Here is a 7474-nt window from a genome sequence, read left to right on the forward strand (position 1 = left end):
ATAATCTTGTAATATCAATACTAGATGGTATTCCTCATGTACACACATTTATAGGATTGTGAGGTGCACAAAGCACATCACTCCCCCAAAATGGGATGTTCCATTAATCTCTCACACGAGCCAACTAGGATACAAACAAGAAGCAAAAAAGGCTCAATGCACGACACACACGTACATGATGTGCAAACCAACACACACATACTTGATTGCTCAATATAAGCAAGTTGGAAGCACAACATATACAAACACATGCAAGGAACAAAACCAAAACATGTATAGGGGCAAGTAACTTTCAATGTAACCAATTAAAGTACAAGTTACCGCAAGGAGGCACATTGGATATAAGATAGACACTTGATAATCCAATTGACTTGGCTTGAGACAAAATGAATGATGAAGTCCCCTTAATTCTTCATAATGTAGCCAAGTCTCCAATGCCCTCCAACAACACCTATTGATCAAATTTGGGCTTGGTGGTCCCCAACCAAGTTGGGTCCTAAGAGGTTAGTCACAATAGGCTTGGCTACCCAAATGGTTCTTTTCTTGACACCACTTTGAGTACCAACAAACTTGGCAAACACATTGCCAACCTTATCCTTCCCAAGAGAATAGATATCATCAATAATAATTGGGTTGGATAAGTTACCACTAGTGCATGAAGAAGCGACGTGACCTTTCTCACGACATAAGTAGCAACGTCTACTCTTCACTTTCTTCTCACTTGATTTCTCAATAAGAGAAGCATTAACTTGAGTGTTCTTGGGAAGTGGCCTTTCTTCAACTTGAGGTTGAGCATGAGATTGAACTTGTGGCCTCTTCCGTTGTTGCTTGACACTAATGGCCACCTTCTTCAATGGGCAAGATCTAACATGATGCCCTTCAATTTTGCACTTGAAGCAAATAATCTTGGCCGAATTCTTGACTTGTTCTTGGCCCTTCTTATTGATTCTCTTGGACTTATTCTTCTTATTGGAGTTGAATCCAAGTCCACCTTTGTCATTGGGGGATTTTTGCACACTCAAGATATTGTTGAGTGTGGATTTCCCTTCATGACTCTTTTCCAAGTCTTTCTTCAAAGAAGTGACTTGGGCCTTGAGCTCTTCGATTACCTCTACATGGTTAGTATCAACACAAGTACTAGAGGAAGTATACGCTTCATCGTTAGAGCAACAAGGCAAGGAAAAGAAAATCATGACAAGATGTACCAACATTGTGAGTAGATGAATTACAAGGACTAGCACATGGCAATATTCTATTTTGACTAGAAGTAGTGCTAGTATCCACATGAGGCTCACTAGATGTTACCTTAGCAATCATGGCCTCATGAGCTATCTTTAGCACATTATGGGATACTAGAAGATCATCATGAGAGCTTGATAGCTTTTCATGACTTTCTTCCAATTTCCCATAATTGCTAGATAGCACCTCAAGTTGAGCCCGTAGCTCAACATTCTCCTTCAAAATGGATGCTTCACAAGTAATAGAGTTGGTAGCACAAGCATCATCATTTACAACAATAGGAGAGGACAACTTGGAAAGCTCTTTTAAATAAGAAGCTTCAAGTTGGGCATGAGACTCGGTGAGTTTGATGAGCTCACCCTTGATGACCCTTGAGCCATTTTTGAGGTGCTTAAAATCCTCAAGGAGTCTAGCATGAGAGACTTCAAGCTTAGCATTTTTAGTTTTGAAATCATTGGCCACCTCAAGAGCTCTATCATCAGATTCCCTCATTCTAGATAATTCTAGAGCAAAAGTCTCCTCAAGAGATTCAGAGGTGGTTTGTTCATGTTCAAGAGCTTGAGATAGCTCTGCGATCTCATTTGCGTAAGCATGCTCATGAGCTTCCATTTTCTCAATGGTGACCTCATGCTCCTCTAGATGAGATTCCAACTCCTCAATATATTTCTTGCCATCAATGGCAATGGACATTATTTCCATGAAGTTGGAACGAGCAATTTTATTTTTATGAAGAGCTTTAAAAATCATTTCCTCCTTAGTTTTTAAGGAGGCAACATTATCATTCTCTTCATCAATATCCTCATCATCATTAGCATCAACATCATCATCAAGAGACATATTGGGGTACAAAGTAGGAGATACCTTTGACGCCTTAGCCATAAGGCAAAAAGCAATAGATGATGATGTAGGATCCCTTGAGGCACCATTAAACACCACATCTTGTTCCATGGAGTGTTCGGTTTCCTCTTGTGGCAAACCACATGTAGGTGAAGTAGAAGAAGTTGAGAACACAACACGGCCGGAGGTGGACGGAGAACAATCATCCTTACAAATCTTGGACATGCCATATTTATCTTGAAGCTTTGTCCACAACTCATGAGCATCCCGGAACGGCATGAGTTGAAATATAACTACATTGCTCAAAGCATCGAAAAGCACATTAGAAGCTTGAGCATTGAGATAAGAGTTTTTCTCATCCTCTAAAGATAATCTTTGGGGATCCTTTGGAGGAGAAAACCCCATATCTACAATTCGCTCTAAATTTGGGTCCATGACCCTAAAGAGATTAAGCATGTGAATTACCCAAACATCAAAATTTGTGCCATCAAAACTAAGAGTGTCAGAGAATACTAATCCCCTAGTCGACATCTTTACTCTCTAGGTGGTTAAGCCCAACAAAGAGAGACGAGGCTCTGATACCAATTGAAAGATCGTGGATGTCGCCTAGAGGGGGGGTGAATAGGCGCTTTAAAATAATTATGGTAGAGGTTTGAACAAATGAGGAATAAACCTAACGGTTAATTTGTCAAGTACAAAACCTACAACAACTAGGCTCACCTATGTGCACCAACACCTTATGCTAAGCAAGATAAGTAACTATGTGATAGCAAGATATATAACAAAGAACAATATGGCTATCACAAAGTAAAGTGCATAAGTAAAGGGCTCGGTGAGAGATAACCGAGGCACGCAGAGACAACGATGTATCCCGAAGTTCACACACTCGCGGATGCTAATCTCCGTTTGGAGTGGTGTGGAGGCACAATGCTCCCCAAAAAGCCACTAGGGCCACCGTAATCTGTTGGGGAACGTTGCAGAAAATTAAAAATTTTCCTACGGTTTCACCAAGATCCATCTATGAGTTCATCTAAGCAACGAGTCAAGGGAGAGAGTTTGCATCTACATACCACTTGTAGATCACGAGCGGAAGCTTGCCAAGGGGATGGTGATGATGGAGTCGTACTCGAACGTGATTCGGATCACCGATGTCCAAGTGCTGAACGGACAACACCTCCGCGTTCAACACACGTACGGGACGGGAGACGTCTCCTCCGTCTTGATCCAGCAAGGAGGAAGGAGAGGTTGAGGAAGGCAGCTCCAACGGCAGCACGACGGCGTGGTGTAGTTGGTGCAGCAGTACTCCGACAGAGCTTCGCCAAGCACGTACGGAGGAGGAGAGGTGTTGGGGAGGGGAGGGGCTGCGCCTTGAGTTGTGGTGTGTTGCAGCCCTCCCCTCACCCCTCTATATATAGGGGAAGGGGCAAGAGGGGTCGGCCCTCTAGGGAAAACCCTAAGGGGGGGCGGCGGCCAAGGGGTGGGGGGCTTGCCCCCCAAGCAAGGGGGGTGCACCCCCTTTAGGGTTTCCCCCCCAACCCTAGGCGCATGGGCCCAAGGGGGGGGGCGCCAAGCCCACTAGGGGCTGGCTGCTATCCCTACGCAGCCCAAGTGGCCCCCTGGGAGGGGTGGTCCCTCCCGGTGGACCCCCGGAACCTTTCCGGTGGTCCCGGTACAATACCGGTATGACCCCGAAACAGTCCGGTGCCCGTTTAACAACTTCCCATATATAAAACTTTACCTCCGGACCATTCCGGAACTCCTCATGACGTCCGGGATCTCATCCGGGACTCCGAACAACATTCGGTAATCACATACTTGTCTTCCTGATAACCCTAGCGTCACCGAACCTTAAGTGTGTAGACGCTACGGGTTCGGGAGACATGCAGACATGACCGAGACTCTCCGGTCAATAACCAACAGCGGGATCTGGATACCCATGTTGGCTCCCACATGTTCCTCGATGAAGTCATCGGATGAACCACGATGTCGAGGATTCGATCAAACCCCGTATACAATTCCCTTTGTCAATCGGTACGTTACATACCCGAGACTCGATCGTCGGTATCCCAATACCTTGTTCAATCTCGTTACCGGCAAGTCACTTTACTCGTACCGTAATGCATGATCCCGTGGCCAACACCTTGGTCACCTTGAGCTCATTATGATGATGCATTACCGAGTGGGCCCAAAGATACCTCTCCGTCATACGGAGTGACAAATCCCAGTCTCGATCCGTGTCAACCCAATAGACACTTTCGGAGATACCTGTAGTGCACCTTTATAGTCACCCAGTTACGTTGTGACGTTTGATACACCCAAAGCATTCCTACGGTATCCAGGAGTTACACAATCTCATGGTCGAAGGAAGAGATACTTGACATTGGAAAAGCTCTAGCAAACGAACTAACCGACCTTTGTGATATGCTTAGGATTGGGTCTTGTCCATCACATCATTCTCCTAATGATGTGATCCCGTTATCAACGACATCCAATGTCCATAGCCAGGAAACCATGACTATCTGTTGATCACAACGAGCTAGTCAACTAGAGGCTTACTAGGGACATATTGTGGTCCATGTATTCACACGTGTATTACGATTTCCAGATAATACAATTATAGCATGAATAAAAGACTATTATCATGAACAAAGAAATATAATAATAACACTTTTATTATTGCCTCTAGGGCATATTTCCAACATAATCTCCTCATGCCCTCGCACAATGCAAGATGCCGTGATTCCACTAAGGGACCCTTGAGGGCGGTCACCGAACCTGTACAAATGGCAACCCTTGGGGGCGGTCACCAAACCCGTACACTTTGGCAACCCTTGGGGGCAGTCACTGGTACCCGTCAAATTGCTCGGGGCGATCTCCACAACCTAATTGGAGACCCCGACGCTTGCCCGAAGCTTTACACCACAATGATTGAGCTCCAAACAACTCCAACCGTCTAGGGCGCCAAGGCACCCAAGAGGAACAAGCTCTAGGGTGTCCAAACACCCAAGAGTAACAAGCTCAAGGGTACCAAGCACCCAAGAGTAATAAGCTTCTCAACTTGTAACTTCCACGTATCACGTGGAGAACTCAAACCGATGCACCAAATGCAATGGCCAGGGCACACGGAGTGCCCAAGTCCTTCTCTCCCAAATCCCACCAATGCAACTAATGCTAGGGAGGAAAATGACAGGAAGAACGAAAGAAGAACACGAAGAACTCCATGATCTAGATCCAAGGGGTTCCCCTCACTTAGAGGAGAAAGTGATTGGTGGAAACGTGGATCTAGATCTCCTCTCTCTTTTCCCTCAAGAACTAGCAAGAATCATCGGAGGGATTGAGAGTTAGCAATCTCGAAGAAGGTCAACAATGGGGGAAGAACACGAGCTTAAGAGATGAGTTTCAATGGGGAAGAAGACCCCTTTTATAGGTGGGGAAAAATCCAACCGTTATGCTCACAGCCCGCACAGAGCGGTACTACCGCTCCAAGGAGCGGTACTACCAATAGGGCAGTAGTACCCCTTCGAAACACAACAGCGAGGAGGCAAAAAGGCCAGAAGAACCGTCGGAGCGGTAGTACCACTTGACCTCGCGGTACTACCGCTAGGGGTAGCGGTACTACTGCTATGGGTAGCGGTACTACTGCTTGCGAGCGGTACTAAAAAATTACATCTGGGCCTACCACCGCAGGACTTGGGACGAGTTTTTGGTCCGGAGCGGTACTACCGCTGTAGGATTTGTGGCAGTACCGCTCTGGAGTGGTAGTAAAAAATTACATCCGCTCCAATTTGCGGTAGTACCGCTGCAGCCTTTTCAGAACACCAAAACTGCCACCACTTTTGCAAACGGACTCCGAATTCGATGAAACCAAGTTTGTTGGAAAGCTAGCAACAAGGCTAAAACAATCTTGAAAGAAATATTAATAAGAAACAAATTAGAAAAGGCCCATAATAAAATGGTGATAACCCTTCCTCGGATAAGACCGGTAAAACCTCCAACACCGAAAACATCATAGAAGACGCATGCGAACTCCATTTTCGATGAACTCAAGCTTGTCATCAAGATGACCATAAGCTCTAAGACTCACAAAGAGAACCAAACAAGAACCAAGAAAAAATATGCAAGGATGCAATGGTTTGAGCTCTCTACTAATGATACGATCAAGCTACCAACTTGAGAGCCCCCCTTGATAGTACGGCAAACGATCATATAACCCGGTCTCCCAACTACCACCATGAGACCGGTAAAATAGAAAACCTACCAAGGGAAAAACTTTGACTTGCACATGGTCCACTTGAGCTAGATGATGACGATCTTGACTCCCTCAAGTTGGACCACCTTTCTTGATTGCGTTGGCTCGATGAAGACTAGATGATTGCTCCCCCATAGTCCACTATGGGTGAGCCACTCTTTGGCTCATCTTCACAAGTCCATTGTCACCACAATGGGCGGCAAGCTTCAAGAACTTGATCTCTTCATGATGCATCACTTGAACTTGCACACCGCATCCTAACCCCACAAAGAACTCTCACGAAGACCATGGGTTAGTACACAGAGTGTAATTGACAATGCTTACCATACCATGGGATCACTTGATCCCTCTCGGTACATCTTCTACGCTTTGTGAGTTGATCAACTTGATTCACTCTTGACTTAGTCTTGATCAACCTTAAATCTTTCCAACTCTCTTCATTTGGGTGATGTCTTGAAGGTAAACATGAATGATCACACAATCTTCTTCTTCAAAACATGCTTGCAATAAGCTCAACACTCACATGACCAAACTTTGGATAATTCCTTAATAGCACCTTGGTCAACTCATAAACTCCTTGAAACCAACACATGGACTTCAAGAAAAGCCTATGGACAAAACCTTAAAATATAACTCAAGGCAACAATTAGTCCATAGAGATTGTCATCAATTACCAAAACCGAACATGGGGCACCGCATGTTCTTTCAACGTGCCAATAAAACCACCTCGCAAGACATGCAGTAGCAGGTTGAGAAAAACGGCTCGCATAATGACCGGGCTGCGGCGTGATGTCATGCTATGAAAAATTGTCGGCAAATTAGATTTTTGAAACATTGTGCTCTCTACAGTGGTATGTGGAATTTGTTTTGCAGAGCCGGACACGATTCATGTGTTCGAAATCTACCTTGGAGTATTCGGAGAAGGAACTCGCCTTCCAATGCTGAAGACAATATGCGCGCCGGACTCATCGTCATTGAAGCCTGGTTCAGGGGCTACTGAGGGAGTCCTGGATTAGGGGGTCTTCGGACAACCGGACTATATGCTTATGCCGGACTGTTGGACTATGAAGATACAAGATTGAAGACTTCGCCCCGTGTCCGGGTGGGACTCTCCTTTGCGTGGAAGGCAAGCTTGGCAATTCGTATATG

This window comes from Triticum aestivum, chromosome 2B (assembly GCF_018294505.1).
Source record: "Triticum aestivum cultivar Chinese Spring chromosome 2B, IWGSC CS RefSeq v2.1, whole genome shotgun sequence".
NCBI lineage: Eukaryota > Viridiplantae > Streptophyta > Magnoliopsida > Poales > Poaceae > Triticum > Triticum aestivum.